Source organism: Rattus norvegicus, chromosome 20 (assembly GCF_021556685.1).
Source record: "Rattus norvegicus strain SHRSP/BbbUtx chromosome 20, alternate assembly SHRSP_T2T, whole genome shotgun sequence".
Taxonomy (NCBI): domain Eukaryota; kingdom Metazoa; phylum Chordata; class Mammalia; order Rodentia; family Muridae; genus Rattus; species Rattus norvegicus.
The window spans coordinates 22260264-22281272 of NC_141553.1; the positions used below are offsets into that span (position 1 = coordinate 22260264).

Genomic DNA, 21009 nt, shown 5'->3' on the forward strand with positions numbered 1-21009 from the left:
AGGCCTCTTGCCACTTCTGGCACTCACCATACTGGTTACCAGCTGACCTATGGGCAAGACACTACATAGACACATTACACCTTCTGTTGTGACAGCCATGACGGAGACAAAGAAAAATGAGGCCTTACCGAATAAAGGCCACAAAACTTCGTAAATGCTAACCCAGGATTCAAATGCATGGCTCATATCACAGTTTAGTGAGGACAGATTAATAGCCTCTATTTTATCTCTGATGTCAAGGTCATTTACTACAAATATGTTATAAAATGAGTTGGAAACTGAGGAGAATAAAAGACTGAAAAAATAACCTACGAAAACTAAAAGCACTAATCAGTAAAATATTAAAAGAGCTGCCAGGCAAAATTAGGGACCTATTAAAACAGAATTAGGTATGTTCATAATGTCTCTGACCCAACTGTGAACTTCCCATGGCACAGAAGAGAAGGGCAAATGTGGTATGCAGAGTAATGGCTCTGAACAATAGATGGGGGACAATCTGTCCTGTTGTACACTATTGGGTACTGTGTAAACATTTTTGGTGTCGGGCCCTCAGGAAAAGGGTTGCCTAGAGGCATCCGTAAATAAAGGACAGTCTCCTTAGAGAATCATCGCCTCTGAAATGTCTGCAGTGCTAAAGAGAAACCTGGCTGAGCTTGGTGGCCCAAACCTTTAATCCCAGGGAGGCAGAAGCTCACCTCTGCGTGCTGAGGGCCTGCTACAAAGGGAAACTGTCTCTGAAAAACCAAGAGAGCCCTGCTGTGGCTGAGGCAGGATCCCTAAGCGCATCAGGAGGGAGGAGCGGGCCAAAGATGCTCATGAGACTTCACATGCGAAAACTTAACAGTCTGAGTGACTTGGGTGACCAACAAGGACAGAGTAGCCTGCTGTTGCTGCCCGAGGGCTGAAATTCCACCAGTGAGGGCCACCGCTCCTGAGCAAGGAGGCTGGAAAATCAAAGTGCATCAGTGAGGTAACCGGCTACCCGGAAAGTCAGTGATGGGCCAGCCTCCAGAGCCTTCCTATGCCAGGGCAGGCTGTCTGTCTTACATGCCAAGAAAAATTGCCACGAAGGAAGCAAATCCAAAAGGACAAGCAGCTGAGCTGAATCAGGGCAGGAGCAGGAGGCAGAGACCTTGGCAGCTTACGACTGTCGCCCTGGGCCAAGGCTCTGCCAGCTTGCAGCCAAGCACCACAACGTCGTAAAAGTGAAGTAGGATCAAGGATATTTCACATTTACCGACTCATTTATTCCACGCTTGACATTTATAAGAAAGGTTTACTATTCCAATATGGAGAACATGAAGAAACTGAGAGACAGAAGTGAAAAAAGATGAAGTGTGTGCAGCTGCACCATGGGCAGCAGGGCTGGGGGGTCACAGAATGACCTCATTCCAAATCCATGCATCGGTGCTTTTATGAGCTGACACGCCATGAGTACACACACACACACACACACACACACACTCTCACACACTCACACACACTCACACACACACATACACACACTCTCACACACTCATACACACACTCACTCACACACACTCACACACACTCACACACACACACATACACACACACTCACTCACACACTCACACACACTCACACACACTCACACACACTCACACACACATACACACACACTCTCACACACTCATACGCACACACTCACTCACACACACTCACACACACTCACACACACTCACACACACATACACACTCACACTCACACACACTCACACACACTCACACACACACTCACACACACACACACACACTCTCACACACACTCACACACTCACACACACTCACACACACTCACACACACACACTCACACACATACACACACACTCATACACACTCACACACACACACACGAGTGGGAATAAGACTGGATATACGGTCTCGGTAGGCTACCACCCACAATAAAATAGAGGAACATTTGCTTTGGCTGAAGTGACCTTGTGTCCACACAACACAGTGGCAACCTACCAGACCCACAGAGCTCCTCACCGTGAGCCTCCAGCTGGCTTTAGCCCTCCTCGGATTTCTCTTTAACCATTTCCTCCCTCTGTACTTAATCTGACTCCCGGGAATTTCAGACCACAGTGTTGTAACCTTCTACCTGACACTGTAAAGAGTACTAAGCCCTGAACAGAGACCTACAATGCTCTGAGTGGGAGCCTGCAGGAGAGCCTTCAAATCTCTGTTCATTCAGTCACCAGGCCATTACTTCACAGTGAACCGCTTAGAATAATCACAAGAGGAAGACAGCGAGCTCCCAGGCTTCAGGTTTCCTGTCCTCTCTTCTTTGTCGCCTACGGGAGGAGGGTAAATGCTAGGGGTGAGGGAAAGGGACTAAGTTATTTTAATCTAGCCCACTGGTCTCAACTTCACTATCCTCCTGCCTCAGTCTTCTAAGTGTTGGGATAACAGACCTGTACCACCAGACCCAGGTCTTATCTCTGCCTCAGGAGCCAGTCGCTTTGCTGCAGCTGAAGATCCACTTGGGCGTTCAGAGGCCAAGACTACACTGGCGCTGCTCTATTTCAGTCGCTGGGGAACCTTGAAGATTGTTTCCCAGATCAACTCCACTTACAAGCAGCCTCAGGGGAAAGGGAAGTCAGAGCTCCAGACTCTGCAGACAAATAAGGCAACTTTCTGAGAAAGCACCAGAAGCAAATCTCCTTCCCTCAGAGTCCCAGGAGGAAGTTTCACTGCCAAGTTCAAAAAAAAAAAAAAGAGCCTATTTGTCACAAGGGGGATTCCATTCTAAACTGGGGTGAGGGGAACCCAACCTAGCAGAGAGCAGAGAGTCCTGCTTGGTTCCCTTGTCCTTATAGAGATTACCTTTTGAGCCACATTAAACCATAATGATCACGTTTTCTTTCAGAGACAAACCCAACAGAGGTTCTTTCCGATGCAAACCAAGTATGAATATCAAATTAGCCACGGTTAGAAAAAAAAAAAAAAAAGCTAACCTACAATGAAGATTTAAGAGCGTAGTGAGATAAATAAGAAATGATCCTTTAAAGCCGGCAGCTGTACTCCCGTGGATCTGAGCTGGAGGTCAACCTGGTCTACAGAGTTCCAGGACAGCCTGGGTTTGTTACACACAGGAAGCCTGTCTCAACGCACCCCTCCCCCCAGGAGAAAAGATGCAATCCTTTCTTAACATGTTTGGTTACATGTTTGGTTAACATGTAACAAAAGGAGGCTGGAGAGACAGTTCAGTGATTAAGAACACTGGCTGCCCTTCGGGAGGACCTAGGCTCAGTTCCCAGCACCCACATGGCAGTTTACCACAGTTTTTTTGTTTGTTTGTTTTTCCCTTTTTTTTAAAACTCCAGCTCTAGGGCATCTAACATTCTCTTCTGGCCTCCACAGGCAGTACCGCTCTGATGCACGGATATGCATACACGCAAAACACCCATACAGATACAATAATAATTTTTTAATGTTAAAAAAAAAGAGAAAACTCGGACTTTATTCCAGATCCCAGGCTCTACATACAAAATGCAGAAGACAAAAGCAAGAAAAACAACTCAGAAATCCCGGCAGTTTGCTTGAAGACAGTCACAAGGTCCACACTGTCCGGCTCACGGTCACATTTTTGGGTGCAGTTAAAGGCACTAGCTTTCTACTGAGGGAGAAAGGGAAGCCGGAGCTCTCAGTTTCTCTTTTGTAACTTCGCTGTCCTATCCTCCTTTCCTTGGGAGCTGTGGACACGGGTGACACTTACTTCCCAGCTGTTGTTTTTGTTTGATTGGAACTCACAGTGCAGTGTAGACTGGCCTTAACGGCCCGGCTGTTCTGAGGTTTTATATGCATGGACCAAGACACCAGCCTTTCAATAGTGTATTTACAGCAGAAAAATCGACGTGGATACTGGTAAAATCTAGGTTAAATTAGAGGCTATTTTTAAGTAGGAAAAAAAAGTACATACTATTAAAATAATTCTCAACAGCATCTAAGAGAGAATACTGTTCTACCTTCTCATATAAATTAATTTCTGACCAGGCCATTTTTACGGCCCAGGTAAGAGGAAGTGATGAATCCACACAAAGACCGGAAAAGGAAGGCAAAACTCCAATCTCCAGAGATCACTTTCAGAGTGTTGTCCAGGCCAGTAACATGGCCCAACACATAAAGAAGTCACTCACTGCCAAGCCTGCCAACCATGGCAGCCTAGAATGTGGGAGACCTCACACACACACACAGGCCCTGACACTTGTTCCTTAAACACAGGTTCGAGACAAAGGATATTTTTCTTACAATGGGGGAGGGTGGTAAGACAATGACAGGCGGGAAGTGGGGTAAGGGGAGAGGGGGATGTCATGACACATCACAGGGACACAAGCACACTTGCTGAGGCCATTCATTTAAAAAATAAAAGTGAAAAAAATTAAAAAAAAAAAACCAAGTATCAAGGACTGCTCCAGGTGACCCAGCTGTGCTGCCTTAATCCCATGTCCACTCAAGGGACACGATTTAAGGAAATGGTTAAGTGATTTCAGGTCTTCGTCAAGACATATTTACCAGGGTATTCTCATGCCACACTCAAGCACTACTGTAAACAAGAACTGGCTGGATTGGCCAATGAGAACAGGAACCATGAACTAAAAGTCAATGTTTTTAATGCATCAATTAGCGAAAGATACCTCGCCAAGCACTTTTTGGAAAACTGCTAAATCCCAGCACTTGTGAGGCAGAAGCAGGCAGATCCCTCTGAGTTCAAGGCCAGCCTGGTCTACAGAGCGAGTTCTAGGACACCCAAAGCTGCCAAGGCTACACGGAGAAACCCTGTCTTGAAAAGCCAAGACAAAAGTGGAAATAAAATAATAAAACTATCAGGGATTTATTCTTCCCTTCCTAGATAAAGTATTCTTCAGCCGGGCAAAGTGATACGAGGCAGAAATGTCAGCATTAGACAGATGTAGGCAGAAGTATCAGGAACTCAACTCTATCCTATGCTACAGAGTTATAGACCAGCCTGAGTTATATAAAGGAGGTCGTCTCAGGGGAAAAAGGAAGTGCTTTCTCCTCCTGCAGCACGCCTCCCTCCTGCCTGCTGCCATGTCTGCCCCCCCACCCCCCAACAAGGGTCAGAACCCCAGCTGGAACCTGGGACACAGTTACGAGACAGTCTTGAGTCTCAGAAGACTTCTGTGAGAGACCATGAGGTCTGCTGACGTGGAAAGACACATTTTATATCATGAGAGGGCCACAGATGTATGGGGGGCAGGGGAACTGGGGGAAGGGGCATTAGGTTGTGGTCCGAATGTGGAAATGTCCCCCATCAGCTCATGTGTTTGAACACTTGGGCTCCAGGTGGTGGCGCTACATGGGAAGCCTGGGGAGCCTTGGTGGAAGAAGTATCAGGGCCCTCCTGATGTCATTCTACATCCTGTTTCAGTCAGCATGCCTCCCCTGCCTGCCGTCATGCTCTCACCATAATGGACTCCTACCTAAACAAGAAGCCAAAATAGACCCTTCATTTCCTGGTGGGGAAGGGGAGATCTGCTTAAGGGTCAAAAACAAGAAAATTACCCACCTAAAAAAATCTGTAGCACATGCTTTAATCCCAGAACTCCAGAGGCAGATGCAGGTGGATCTCTGTGAGTTCCAGGCCAGGATAGCCAGGGTTGTTTCACAGAAAAACCATCAAAAAATGTTGACAAACTTTTTTTTTTAAAGTCAGTAATTAAGTATAAACAAGAAATTCTTTTAATAAGGAAAAATAGTCACTATTATGAATCTAAGAAAACATGTAACAGACACTGTGTGCTTCTTAAATTAAAGGTGGTGGTATCTACCTTTAATTCCAGAGAGGTGAAAGGGGAGGCCAGCTAGGAGCTGGTAGGTCACTTGAGTTCAAACCCTAACACCACACACACTAGTTAGGATGGTCAGTTTAAGGCCAGCCTGGGACACCAGAGATCGGAGATGAAAAGAAAAGGGGCAAGAAAGAGAGAGATCAGGGATGAGACAATTTGAACTCAATAGAGTCAAAGTGAACTGGGTCAATGCACTCTGACTCCCGAGTGCACTCCAGGCTTCCCACGAGAGAGATTCTAATTTTTGCCCACACAAAGGAAATAAAAACTACCAGCTCTTCGAGGGCTCAAGCAGTTGAAATGAATGCCTCAGTTCAACAAAGATAACACTGCCCGCACAGAGCTAGGCTAGCAAGAAGGGCAATGCACAAGTTCACAAAGTGCCTGAGGAAACCAGACAGTCAAATCTACAGTCACAGCTGAGTCTGGCCACAATGAAAGTCATACATACTTTGTACCAGGCCCTAAACTAAACACATCAAATTCCTCAAGAAGATGCTAACTTGCCCTTGAGTGCAAACCACCCCTCCAGGATCGGCATCAGGAAGTGGCCTGGCAGAACTGAGAGGCTCAGTCCAAAACCCTCATACTCATCCAGAACGCTTTAACCACTCTGCAGATTAGACTGTGCTTGTCTTACTGCTGGGTTTGCTTTTTTTTGAGACAGGATCTCTCTATGTAGCCCTGGATGCCCTGGAGGCTCACTATATAGGGACTGGGCTGGCCTGGAAGGCAGCCAGCCAACTCTGCCTCCAGAGCGCTGGGAATGAAAGGTATGCATCACCAGGCCCAGCTGTCAAGCTTACTGTTGATGGAGGGTTGATGGTGGGCCTTGAAAGCACACTGTAAGAAGACGGCCATGAAGGCAGTATGGTCTCCCTAAGAAAAATGCCTCAAGTACTCAGCACAGTGAAACCCTACAAGCTGTTCCTCAAATACATCCATGAGGCAACCTGACACACAGCCAGGCTTTAATCTCATGCAAGCTCAGAATGAAGCCACAGGCACCAACCTGAGGCAGGCAGAGTGTCGAGGCCTGAGTAAAAGAGCAACTGTGACCATTCCTCTGGCCTCCTGTCCCTAGACAAGAGACTCAGACAGGGCCTGGAATGTGTGGGGGGCATCTCCCATTTACTATTACGTAGAATTCTATGCCACTAGTAAAATAAAGGATGTCAACACTTTAACCTTTCTGAAGAACGTGAATGACATTTGATTCTGCTGTTCTTTAATTCAAAAAGCCACGGCTTTAAACTGCATGGCTACACCCTGCAACGTTACTGAGGTCAAGTGGGAGTCGTCTGGCCTCACAGATAAACTTATACACCAGTGCTCGGCCTGCTCCTTACAACTGCCACACCTTTTTTGGCTAAAAATTCAAAATTAATACACAGAAGCTTCTGTTCTATATTTAGTTAACAGAGCCTTATAACAAAAATAAGTATTTTTCTGAAACAAAAAATGATGAATCGATTAGATTGGGCGTACCACGCAGCACCCCAGGGGTCAGCATGGACACGGTCATAACACACAAGTTATCAGATTGCCACAAACTCAGCCTGTGAACTGCCTGCACGCCTCCAGCCTTCCCACCATGACGATCATGGACAAAACCTCCGAACCTGTAAGCCAGCCCCAGTTAAACACTGTCCTTTATAAGAGCTGCCGTGATCATGGTGTCTGTTCACAGCAAGGAAACCCAAACTAAAAACCCAGGCTTGCAACTTCCAAAGCACACGGAAATACATAAGACTCGCTGGGGCTCCAATCAAAGCACAAAGGTAGCATGAAGTCACTCACATACATCCGAACTGCACATTCCACACAGATCCAAAGGTAAGAAAGGTGCGTCACAGAGTTCAAGTCATAGTACGCTGTCCAGAATACGTCTGCACAGCAGTGTTTGCTGCATGACATTACTACCAGGCACGAAGAGGCCGAGACTTCTGCCCATTGCCTCCCCCTATTCCAGCACTCTCAGAAGGATCCATCTAAGGTGGATACACACTGAAACTGCAGGCCCGTTGGAATGGCATGCCTCTTGCTTCTTTCTGATCTTCCCTTCAGATAACCACGGCCTTTCCAGCCAGAAATACAGTGTTTACAGACACTTCAATTTCCCCTGCCATTCTCTCTCCACTGATAATAAAAACGCCTGAGTTCTTTCTGCCTGGCTGGAAAGCCACTCTAGCCTCCAGGGAGAAACTGTCGCCTCTACCCAAGGTCCAGGAAAACCTTCTGTTTCAGGGGAAGGAGCTTATCACTCCGGCCGAGCATCAAGGCGGTCTTGACGTTCCTGGCTGCAAGCCGCTGTGCGCCCTAAACTGCTTCGTGATGAAATAAGCCGACCTCCTACCAGTAAATGTGCAGGGTCACGCTGGCCCTGCTGCCAGCACATGGTGGACAGAGCCTGGGTAGTGATCATCTTGCGGAGCTGTATTTCCTCTGCCCTTTGGCCCATGGCAATCACCTCCAGTCCCAATCCTGGTAGGCTACAAAGCTAGGATACAGACGTGAATCTTCCGTAGGAGCAGCGAGGCTCTTCATCAGAGCCCTCTCTCCAGACCCCCTTATTTCCTTCTAAATGACACTAAATCTAAGGCCCTATACAAGCTTAAGCCACCTCCCTACAGAGAGGACCACTTTTCCACCAGATTTCCACTCACCAACAAAATCTCCTCGTAGCACTTCTGGTTAAAGAGCAGGAGGGAAGAAGGGAAGAAAGGGGACAGAGAAGCACACTGGTGTCCAAGATGCCGCTCAGTGCGCATGCTGCTGTCACACTGTGTGCACTGTGTGCTGGCAGCATGCGTGCAAGCCAGAGGACAGTTTCCAGTTGATTCCCTTCTCACCAGGGGTTCCCAGATAAAAACTCAGGTCACCTGCACAGCCAATACTGACCCCTCACCAGGCCAAGTAAGCCCAGTGAGATGGCTTACAGGGCAAAGGCATTTAGCACTAACCTGACAACCAGAGTTTGATCCTGGGGCCCAAATGGTGGGTAGAGAGGAGGGCTTCTGAGCCGTCCTCTGATAGACACTGGGGCACAGCAGCATGCACACAGGCACACACATAGAAGAAAATGAAATAAAGTTACAAAAAGTGCTGACCTGGGGGAATGTTCTGCTCACTGTGTAGAAGTGGCATGCCAATGGCGACTGAGGAAACACACTATTCATTCAGCTACACTTGTCTTAATATAGATATGAATTGTGAAATGAGTCTGAAAGACACGGACTGCAAAGACACTTAAGGTCAGAAGCACCGTTAGGAATCTACCGAGTGCCAATTCCATCCCTTCCACATCCATATGCCCCAAACACCAGCAGCTCCTTACTCAGTAACTCGCTGAGTGCTGAAGGAAGCCCGTTCCCATCACCCTGTGCTCAGGGAGAGTTCAGTGGCATCTTTCATTTACTACAGGATGTGAGTGTTCACATCGTGCCAGCCCTCCAGCTCTGCCCCCACCTGCCATGGCCAGTTGAAAACATTCTTTGCTAAACTGTCTTGTTAGTTTGTTTGGTTTTGTTTGTTGGAGTTCAAGGAAACAGAATCAAATTTTGGAAGTAGAAACATCAAAGTCTGGGCAGCAAGTGCAGCTCAACTGTAGTGGCGGTGGCTGGAGAAGAAGCCCCAAGATACCACAGGCTACCACCAGCTATCACAGGCTACCATGACAGTGGCCTAGGGAACTGTTTTCCAAGACTTCTATTCAGGGGAAGATGGGATCCTTGCCGTCACCACAGGAAAGGATTTCAGAATGAAACTGAGTGAAACCGATGCTTTTCAAAAAGAGAATTAATATGGATTTAAGTGCAAAGCTTAACGGAAAGGAACGTGGAGGAAAACTAAGTCACAGCATGGCGTGGATATGAGCCTTCTCTCTAAGAATCGAGAAAGTCACGTTTAAACATCTCAACAGTAGCCATCTATAGGATTTGGTGACCAGAAAGTTATATCTCAAAGCGGCGTTAGGAAACGTTGCACCCTTTTTGGTCCACCGGATCCTAAGGAGGTGCTGGAGGTGCTGTGGTAGGGATATAGCCCGAGGGCGCAACGTGCTGCAGGAGGTGCTCTACTGTAAATGGAGCTTTTATTTCCTAGAAGACTGTAGGTTTACAGCTGGGAAAGGAGAAAGAGTGCTTTGGCCTGAAGCGCGGCTCACGGCTATTTCAACATCCTTACTTAAACGTCTCTATAGAAAAGGAAGTCTCTCCTTTAAACAACCTCCTAGCAAATGCTGCTGACCAGTGTACAGGAATTCTTGGCTGCAGAAACTTCAAACTCTGGAGCGAGGGGGCTCCTTCCGTTTGTCCTTTCTCCCCTTCATTTCCCCTGTCTTTCTACTCTGCAGCAACTGAGCTCTTGACTTGCACATGCCAGACCCTGAGCTTGGTCCCGTGCACTGCAATAAGTAAAATAAAATTTTAAATCGAGGTTCAAGTCCAAATCCTGTAAGATCATTCAGAGAACGAGACAATCATTACTCCGTATGGATCATGTGTCGGGCACTGTGCCAAGAGCTAAAAGGCTCGGCTACCTAAAGAGAGCTCAAAAATCACTCAGTGTGAAGCAGTGTCACCACATGCATTTTGCAAACGGCACTGGGTCTGAAGAGCTAGGCGAACAAACCCAGCTCCTGGAGGATGAAGCCCTGAGGACAGAGGGCCTGGGAAATGAATGGGCCTTCAGCAGCCAGGTTCCAAGAGCTCACACCCAGGTTTAATCCTTCAGAAATCTCCAGGAGATAATAGCCACTTAGCTGTCTTATGGCTGTAACTAGAATGAGGCTCTGTTCAGGCTTGGGGCTTTTCGTTCAACTTAGGTCAATTCCGTATAGACAGCAAACTGTATTCTAATTGCAATCTTTGCTTTAAAAAAGGGGAAATCATTAATGATTAAAGGTCTTTGACAAAAGGGCGCGTCTGCACTTCAGGGCTAAGTGGGGAGAACAATTAGGAGACCCTATCTGTGAGGACCGATGACGACCTAAGTGACCTGCAGAGATCTATCAGCAGAGTACTGTCAAACACTCCTCCAATAGCAGCGCCATCACCCACCCTTTAAGGCTTGTCCAATCCCTCTGCTGCCCTCCAACGCCCAGCGGCAGATGAGATGAATGAAGACAGCGCAAGGTGACCCATTTGTTCTCTGTTGCAAACCGGGAGCAGTCTCCCCATGTGTTCCGTTGGCTCCCACCTTTACTCTGGCTGTTAACCAACCTGCCCTCTGACAAGCAAGCTATACTCCTCCAACCTTCTCAGCCTCTCCTGAAACCTGGGCTCCAGCGGAGCCTTCTCTGAAATCTAGATTATTCTGAAATTGAGGTGTCCCTGTGCTATGTCCTTTCCCCTAGCCTGCCTCCTTGGTAAGTTCCACTCTGCCAAGACAACTTTAGACTGGTTGCTCCATGACCGCCGATTTGGGTTCTCTTCAGCACTTTTTGGTGGACTCTCCATAAATTGAGCCCTGAGAGCAAACACTATCGAATCATAAACAACCTGCTTCTGTGGCTTCTCAGGTATAAATAGCCACTGGAAATCCTAAGGCTGGGTGTGTATAGGTACTGAGAGCAAAACAGTGCAACAGGACAGACAACATTCCTGAAGTAACAACTTACAACATAATTGGAGAAAGAACAGACAGACAATAAGAACAGAAGCCAAGGGGGTTAAGTACAATAGAGTAAATTAATCCATGTGTGGCTAGGTGAGGTTGGGTCATCCGTGACAGAGATGCCTTGGAATCTGGAGCACACTAAGGAGACAGTCTGAGGCGCAGAGTTTAGTCAGAGTCTCCAGCGGAACCTGCCAGTGCTCACCTGGAGACAAGGAACGGCAGAGGCCCCAGGGAAGGAAGTGCGAAGCCACGTTTACGGGATCAGGAAAAGGGCAGAGAGACACAGAGTAACCCATCAGTTTTGGAAACATAAAGAGATCAGTGCACACGGGGCTCCGTGGGCCAAGGTGGAATCTAACCGGAGCTTGGAGAAGCCACTGGAAAAGGAAGAGTTAGGAAGCAGCAGAGCCTTCTCCCTTGGGTACCAGAAAGCCCACGCTGTTTGTTGTGCCAGGCAGCCGGGAGGTGGCAGATGAGAAGACTCTGATTCAGAAAGGTAGAATTTAACAACAGAGAACAGGAGAAATGAGATCACATCGTGATGCATAATTTCTTTTTTCCCACCCATGGTTTCTGGCCCCAAGGCAGGCCACAGAAAGTCTAATCTTTCCCACCCTTTCTGCCTTATCTGCTCATAAATCCCTCTCCCCTGTCCCTGCTGACAGTGGGTTTTAATACCTGCCTCTCCACAGAGGCCCTACCCATACCCTCTAAAAAGAAATTCCGCATGACAGCCAAGCAAACCGTCTCTGGGCCAGGGTCCTCACCCAGACTACAGTCAGGGGACGGTCTCTATCTGTGCGCATCGGGACATGGCTGTCCACACTTCAAACATTACTGCGCAGAGAGTCTCCGGAACGGACAGCACTGGGGAGTCTCTAGATACTAGACACACCCCCGTTGGCACAGACGGGCTGGTGCCCTTCCCCATGCCTTAGCTTGCCCTACGCCCTTTTCTATCCTTACAAGCAACTGATAACACTGAGATCCTGAGCTGCTGGGGAAACTACTGAGCACTGGAAAAACCTGGTAGGGGCTGGGGCCAAGCTCAGCTGGTCGAGCCACACCGGCAGGCACAAGGCCCCAACGTGAGACAGACGGGGCAGAAAGAAGAGAAAAAGAAAAGGCACAGAGAAGGGATTCAAGTAGTTGAAGGGGGCTCATAGGTGGCACCTGACAGGCAGAGTAAAGGGGGCATCTAAAAGCCCAGCCTGTGACCTATGCGACCTGACGGTGACAACTGGACTAGCAGTCTCCTGGCTTGTGTCTGCTGCAGAACCGACTGCTGCTAGCCCTTCCGTGCCTTGCCTCCTTGCTGCTCTTTTTACCTGTGGGAGACCCTGCCCCTGACGGGTCACCTTTTTGGAGCAGCTGAGGTTTGTTCCTTCAAAAAGAACAGTTTCTCCCTTCCTTTTTAATTTCCTCAAATCGGTCTATGTGGCGTATTATCCTGGCAGTAGGCACTGGCTGCCCATATGTTCCTTTCTCTGCAGCTGAAAGTAGGCATCTCCCAAATTCCATGGTCTCTGCTGCAAAGGCTGTCAGGGATACGTGCAATGAACTGTTATTAATCTCAAAACACCTCCCGTCTCCACGACACGACAGTGTACACTTACACAAATACGTTCCCGTGTTTGATTCTCTTAGTAATTTATAAATAATCCCCTAAAGGCAGTCTGAAGTATGGCCTTTAATGTACATCTGGCCTGTGCTGGACCTGGAATCCTAAGCCCAGCCTTCCAGGCTAAACCAGGGAGTGGGTCAGTCCAACCCGCAGCCTCCTTACTTCAGCACGCTGTTCACCTGAGCGGGCATCACCGGAACTCCGTACCCATAACCCCTTGATCTGATCTTTCAAAGCATAACTTTCTCCACCTTTCTGATTATATTATTTCTCGTCCGTAGACCTCTGAAATAAGCGTCCTGGGGACACCCGGTGACTGTTTCACAACTGACAGAGGCTGTCCTTTCACCTGCAAAGAGAGAAAGTGATCCAGAGATGATGGGGAAGACGGGCTAAGATGAGGCCAAGTCGGGGTGTGTGAGGCACTTCCTGCTGACAAGAAGCTTAGCATCTGCCAGAATGAAGGGTGCCATGCTGGAATCTGGGGCATTCTCGCAGGGCTCAGATGTTACAGCGTAGTCTCCAGCTGCTGTACTGGGGAGGAGGTAAAAACTCGGGGACCTTGGGGGGGGGTGTCTCGTGGATGGACGTGACTTTGAAGAATCCTATGACTCTGCCCTACCTCTCCCCGTCCTCCGGAGAAGTGAGGAACTGAACAGCTCTGGGGGAGCATGTGCCCAGCCCAGCCATGAAGCTCTGCCTCAGACAGGCAGAGAAAGAAAACCAAGCCGGGTGACCCTGGACGAGAGACCTCAGAACCTCCCTCCCCTTGAGGTGACTTTTCATGTATTTTGTCACAGTGGCAGCTGGCGGGACACGGGTGGTAACCATTCAGTGTCCACTGTTTATTTTCATTCTTTTAGGCTGTGGGTTCTGGGAGTCGAGATGGGGGTCTTAGACATGCTCGGTGTATACTCTACTCCCAGGCCATCCTCTCCAACCCCCGACCCTGCAGGGTTTTTTTTTTTAGAATAGGATGTGCTACTTGTCACATATCATAAACATTTACATATGCAGCTGAGGGGAAACAGAGCAGCAAATGTCCCAAACACCCAAAGCAGTCGGTAAGTGGAATGAAAAGTCCACCGGCGGACACTCGACACCAACCATCTGACACAGCAGAGGAAGCCGAGGGGCCAGGATCACAAACAAAAGTGGGTTACGTCTCCACACCCTAGTATTAAGTAAACTGAGAAAACGAGGTGTGTGGGGGTCCTATAAAGGTATGAGAGGGATCAAGAGTGTTTCCAGTGAGTCTCAGAATGAGATAGGAGGAGGATGAAGACAAGACTCTCAGGGCAGGAAGAATGGAAATTGAGGGAAGCATGGGGCTTCCCTTTTCCAGGCCTGGGCTAAGGGGAGACTGAGAGCTTAGTAATAGATCACAAACCCAGAGGTCTACAGTAACCACAGCCACCCTCTAACGTAACTAACTCTAACTCTAGTTCTGATGTGGTTTAACAGTTTCTGAACCCCAAACCAACTAGAGATTACAAGATGGCTGACCTGGAGCAAGCACAGAACCGATTCAGGCAGCATCAAACGTGATTTAAATAGAGGCCCTGCACACACAAGTTTGCGACACAACCAATAGAGTCAGCTTTGAAAGTGCAGAGGAAAGGTTAAGAACCAGGAGATATAGTCTGAAACAGCAGGCCTGGGCCAGGGGTGTCTCCGAGAGGAAGGCACAATCAAAAGCCCAGCTGGCGTCCATGGAAATTTGAAAACGCGTGCAAGCTGACCCCAGAGATATTTAAATTCACCTTCACATTCTCCACAGACAACCCGTGAGCATCAGCACACAGTCAGCAATACAGTGGGGAACCTTTTAGCCTAGCCGGTTTCCTTAATAATCAACACACCGGGGCTGGGTACAGTCTTTAATCCTAGCACTCAGGAGACAGAAGACAGGAAGTTAAGAGGCCAATGTGGTCTACAGACTGTGTTGCAGGCCAACCAGAGATACATAATGAGGCCCTGTCTTGTAGAAAAACATTCTCCTAGGAGCTGACAAACCTGATTAACATGCGAACACACGTGGTGCTCTTCCCTCCACTCACACCCCCCCATTCACAACCACTATTTGCCTGTGCACCTACGCTGTGTGCACAGCATCCGTGCACAGCATCCGTGTGAGGATCAGAGGACCACCTGTAGTAGGCAGCGCTCTCCCCACCCCCCACGCCACCCCCACGTGTCCTGGCGGTCACACTCAGGCTGCCAGCCTTCCTACAAGCATCTCAACCTGCTGAGTCACCTCACCAGCCCAATCAACTTCTTAGCAAGGATTTGCTACGATTAATTTGATTGACATCACAGAGGGGAAACGTGACAAGTAAGAATGAGAAGCGACTTTTTTTTAAAAGGCGAGGATTTAGAAAGAAAGCTGGAATCTGATGGACATGTGAGAAACCCTGAGGCAGCGGGAAGAATGGGGGGTTTTGAAATACTAATACAGCTAAGAGAGGCATGTCGACGCCAACCGTAGGGCACACGGACACATCCTCTTCACTCAAACTCCACATCTGACAGATAAAATAGGGCCTTATGGATCTTATACATCCACAGATGTTAACGCAGGTATCGTGGCGCCTTCGACCCACTGCGGGACAAGGACAGAAACGTTTTCTTGTGTTTCAAATCTGTTCAGCCCTCACCCACCCCCTAGCTCTGAGAGCCAAGGGTCTTTGCTGTGCATGGGTTCTGCCTTTTCAGATCACATGCTTGAAGTCACACGGTACGCAGACTTCTCAGGAAGTCTTTCTTTCATAAGAGTGTAGAGTGAGGTTTCCTGGGCCAAACTGTTTCCTTTCCTCCAGCACTGTCTGAGCTTACTACAATTTATCTGGACCACCTAAGTAACGGACATCTTGGTCGCATGGGCGTTTCGACAACAGTGAATGAATGAATGAAGCTCCCCTGTAACAGCGAGATCACCGGGCCAACAGTTCAGAGCACATTTGATTTGGAAGAAACTGTCTTTCAGTCTGGCCATGCCATAGGTCAGTGGGCTGCTTCCTTTGTGTGCCTGGCTAGCACAGTGGCCCCAGTGCTGTGAACCTGGCCTCGCTCACAGGTACAGAATGCACCCCCCCTGTACCTTGTCAGCCTGCGACAGGTGGGGGTGGGGCGCTTTCGCAAGCTTGTTTGTCCTGGTTATTTCCTCCTTGGCAAGGTGTCTCAGATCTTTGGCCTATTTTCTAATCATTGCTGTTACGCAATGTTGATGGTGGTATCTGTCTTTCTCCTTCCCCTAGCCAGAAAGCACCCAGCTCTTCACCATGAACTCTGATCATCTACGGTTTGGTTGCTGTTCTTATCTGATCAGCAAACCCTCCTCCTCCATCCCTGTTCAGAGAACACTGTCATAAGGAACTGCTCTCGGACCTGTCAAGTGGTTTTGCTTGCCTGTTTCGCTATGACCATATTGCTTTTCTTTCTTAGCTTCTTGATGTCTGAAGAGTAATCCAAGTGTTTTTTTTTTTTTGTTTTTTTTTTTTGTTTTTTTCTTTTTGGTGCCACCTCAGACTTGTCCACCTGGGATGCCCCACTTTGTTGCGATGCACAACTATGGTTCAGACATTGTTGGCCTCCATTTGCTTAGTCTCTTGTTGAAGATTTTTGCATCTCTGTTCATGAAATGGTGGCTTCCTGATTTCCTTATATTTATCTGGCAAGAAGCTATCCATTAAAACACTTTACACCTAAGAGTGTTCCTCAAGCTATTAGCAAGAAGGAGGTGAGGGATTTCAGAACATAGCAAATCTGCTATTTTTTTTTTTTAAGGCAGATATAACAGAAGCCTCTCCGTATGTATCTTCTCCAGGGGAAGGCGCTTACATAATTCGTTCCTTCTATTCGGTAGAACTTAAATAAAAAGTAGATTTTCTGAAGGGAGCTGGATGGCCAAAGTGAAGCCAAGGACTACATTCCCACCATCTCACATTCCAGCTTGACTTCGTGTGCTTCAAATCACAGCACAGCATCACATAAATATTTTTAATTTTCTGTTGGAACGGTAAGTAGTCCTAGGAAAGAATTATCAAATATTTTAGCTTTCTGAAAATTAGGTCACAGACTCCAGCTTTCTGAACTCACAAATCTGCAGTTCAAAGAACGAGGAAGTAAGGATTCATTCGCTCTACTGTGTTTCACATGTGTCAAGCGTGCCTCAGGTATACGACGAGTGTCAGAGCCACTTGACACGGTATCATTTTTTAACCAGGAAGAGGGGGGGGAAAGCTCTTTGGTCTCAATCCAGGTTTCAGGTGAGGCCATTTCCTAAATGTAAAGACCTGAGACAATGCTGACTCCCAGGCAGCTGAGCGAGCTGCCAAGAGCTGGAGAGCCAGCCAGCAAAGACGAGAGCTAGCTAGCCATCAAAGACCTTTTGCTTTCCCCAAGGTGATCTCATGGTGCCTCTCATCAATACCGGTACTGACTATGTCATTCCCTACGTAGTCTGCCTGTTCTAATGCATCTTCACTCCACTTCCAGCATTACCTCCATAAGGCTCAGTCCCCTGCGGGATGCCTAACTCTAACTCTGCTGGAACCAGAACACCCAAAGGAAAATGGCTGAAAAAGAGGCAGGCCGGGAGGGGTTCATCTGGAGCAGATAGAAAACGGTTGCTTCTGCTCTACCACTCCTCTCTGAGTTACTATTAAGGTAATCTGGTAATTTTAGCCTTTTTACAGATGAAAGTATTTTCAATTATTTAAAAATACTTCCCTATTAGGAATGGGAAGGTGACCCAGTATTCAGTCTCATTAACATATTCATTAATAATTACAGGACTTTCGATACTATCTCTGCACCCTGTAATTCTGCTCTGCGCCCAGGGCTCCCGGGGCCTCAGGTACTTTCCAGCTCTCGGTTGATTTTCGAATAAGCGAGCTCCTTTAACATGCAAAGAGATGTGAATTCCACTATCTCCTAGGACAACTAAAGGAGGATGTGGCAGTGAGAGTGGGAGACTTTTAAGAGTCTTAAAGCCCTTTACATTTGATCACCATCCATTAACATATTCATTCAAAACAAAACTAGCAGTGACTCACCATTCACCGAGTTACTACTAAAAGAGGTCTCCAGAGAAAACGCCCTGGGGCCTACATACACGGCTTCCCACCAAGACTGAGCTCAGTCTCCACACAACAGTGTCCAGGCACAGCACCAGGAAGGATGCGCTCCACACACAACATGCTAGAGCTAAAATCTTTAAAAAAAAAAAAAAAAAAGCTTTAAGTGTATCCTAGCTTCTCTGTGGAAAGGTAGCAGGAAAGCCAAGTAAGACATTATACAAGCTACTCAGAGCTAGAGAAGGCTCAGTGGTTAAACATGCCTGCTGCTCGACCGTGAAGGCCAGAGTTCCAACCCCAGCATCCCCACTCCACTCACCCACATCGTGGCCCGGCCCCATAAGCTGGACTTGGTTACCCACGGTCTTATAATAACCCCAGTGCATGGGGTGAGGGGCAGAGAAGGGAGGATCCATTGGGTTTGCAGGGGACCAGCCTAGTTGAAAACATGAATTCTCCAAGGTCACAGTAACCCTACCTCAAAGGAATAAAGCAGAGAGCAACAAGATAGGATGCCTGACACCCTCTGGCCTTCATTTCATTTGGTGCAAGCAGCACAGGTTCGTGGGAGAGGTTCGTGCACATGTGCACCCGCACGCACACACAGCTGGGCAGAAGACACCATATTCCCTTTTCTCACATAGGACTAAAGCATGTATCTAATGGCCATCAATTAGCAGATCTCAAGTATCTGAGGTCCAGCAACCACCAGCAAGCAGCCACCTCTAAAAGCTGGGCGCTTTCCCACAAGAGGCTCCTCCTTGGATGGACTGACTCTTATTTAGGTCAATAGATCTCAGCCATATCAACTTCCACCTGGTCCTTCAGTAACACACTGCCGCTCTGAAATGAAATAAATAACTCCTGGGACAGGCAGCTTCAAACAAATCATCTAAATGATAAAACGGTAAGTGGAAAGGAGAATGAAAAAAAAAAGTTATAAAAAGGCCTGCCAACATATGAATGATGGGAACAAAATGATTAGTAACGGGACGTGACTGCATTGCAAACCTGGGAATGACTGGACGTGGCAAAACTGTCAGCAATTTCCACTCAAGTTGTGAGCACAACCTTCCCTTAATTTACACAACAGGGGTGTGCAGAAACAGACAAGAAACTCCAGTCTTGGTTAAAACTCTGACTTTATAAAGTGGAAATTCAGGCTCAGATAATTACAAATATTACAGGAATGCCAAGCACGCTACTCCTAAGCCAGGAAGAACACAGGACGAGTCTTTGTTCAGGATGTCCCACACACAGCAGAGTGCACAGCATCCCCAAACCCATCAACACCTGCTAGTGGTTAATGCCAATCACAACCACTAAGAAAAGAGAAAAGCTTGCTAATTTTCCCCTAGAGAGCAATCCCCCTGGACCAACTACCTCCCACCCAACTCTGGTCTTAGTCACGGTACTGGAGTTCAGCTCTATTACCCATGAACTATGCGATCACTGGCTAAAGAGTTAAGTTCTCTAAACCTCCGTTTCCATGGTACCAAAGAGAATCAACACTCCTGGGCTGTCTGGGGCGGCAGGATGACTCAACAACACTGTAGCAACACAGGGTAGGTGGTTTACAACCCAAGGCTTTTCGAAATAGGAACAAGGGGGCCGTGTCCTGCAAACAATAACAAGAACCATCACGGCAAAAGAAGGAGAAGACACTAAATGCCGGAGAGTGAGAGGAGTCCAGAAACTTAAAAAATAATTTGGGGGGGGGGGCGCGAAAATGTATATAATTGTTGGGGGAGGGGGAATTAAGGGGTCAGAAAGGTAGAGAATGTGGAATAAAAAAAAAGATGAACTTCCGTCAAAGGCATGATTTTACAGCTTGGTTCAGGAAAGAAAGAAGGGGAAGGTATATGAAGGGTGAGAACGGAAGGGCTGTAAAATAAAGACATTATAGGACCTCTGCCCATGGAAGGACATGGAAGGCATGTGCCAGAAAAAAAAAGTGCTTAGACGGTAAACATAACTTCCCAATAACGCTGAATAATGGTCAAACTAAATACCTCAAACTATCGCTCCAGCCCATGAAATAAACGCGTTCTTATTTCGAATAAGCAAAAGGAATCAAAGAGCAGAAGGCAGCTCGAGCTTCTTCCTGGTTCTGTGGAAGGAAATCCGGCAGGCCTCGGCCTCCAAAGTGCTGGGATCACAAGAGATCACCCCCATGCCTCGCCTGCTGCGTTCTCTAATGACCAAAATTCTTAATGTATAGGCCTCCTGGACTAAAAGGAACTCACAGTAACCTATTCTGGTCCCTTGATACCATCCCAGGCAAATCCGAGTCCTTCCTAAACACATTAATTAGCAATACCTTACATCATCCTTGAAAAGCAGGAGGTAAGCTAGAGTATTATTAGCCTCTTTTTATTATGGGGAAACTGGGGAACAAAAAGATTAAATTACAGTATGTCCCAGAATGAGCCATCATATTTTCTAGTACTTTAATTAAAGGCTCCAAGCCCCGCATTACAGACATTATTCTTCCTAGCTTAGAGAACTTTTACTATTGCTTCCACCAGGGGACCAAGGGGAGAAACACCTACAGTAACTTAAAGGTCATTCTCCCAATCCAGCACTTCTCACGCCAAAATTTAAATTTTTGGACAGTGGAAGAGGTAACACCACACACACACACACACACACACACACACACACACACACAGAGAGAGGACAGAAAAATTAAGGACACTTGTAAACAACAGCACGGGTCGGAAATCCTGGGTCCACGTTTTAGGCTGTGGCAGGCAATTCAGGAGTTGGCTGATGCTGATGGAAAAGGTACCCCAGGGAGCCCAGAGCAGCCTCGCCATCCCTGCAAACCCATCACTCCAAACGTGACCCCC

At 47.5% G+C, this 21009-nt stretch overlaps 1 protein-coding gene across 10 annotated transcripts in view; it reads right to left on the reverse strand.

Annotated features, from left to right (window-relative positions):
- Jmjd1c (jumonji domain containing 1C) overlaps window positions 1-21009 on the reverse strand; it is a 162155-nt gene that overhangs the window by 140361 nt on the left and 785 nt on the right. The gene's annotated exons all lie outside the window — the stretch shown is intronic.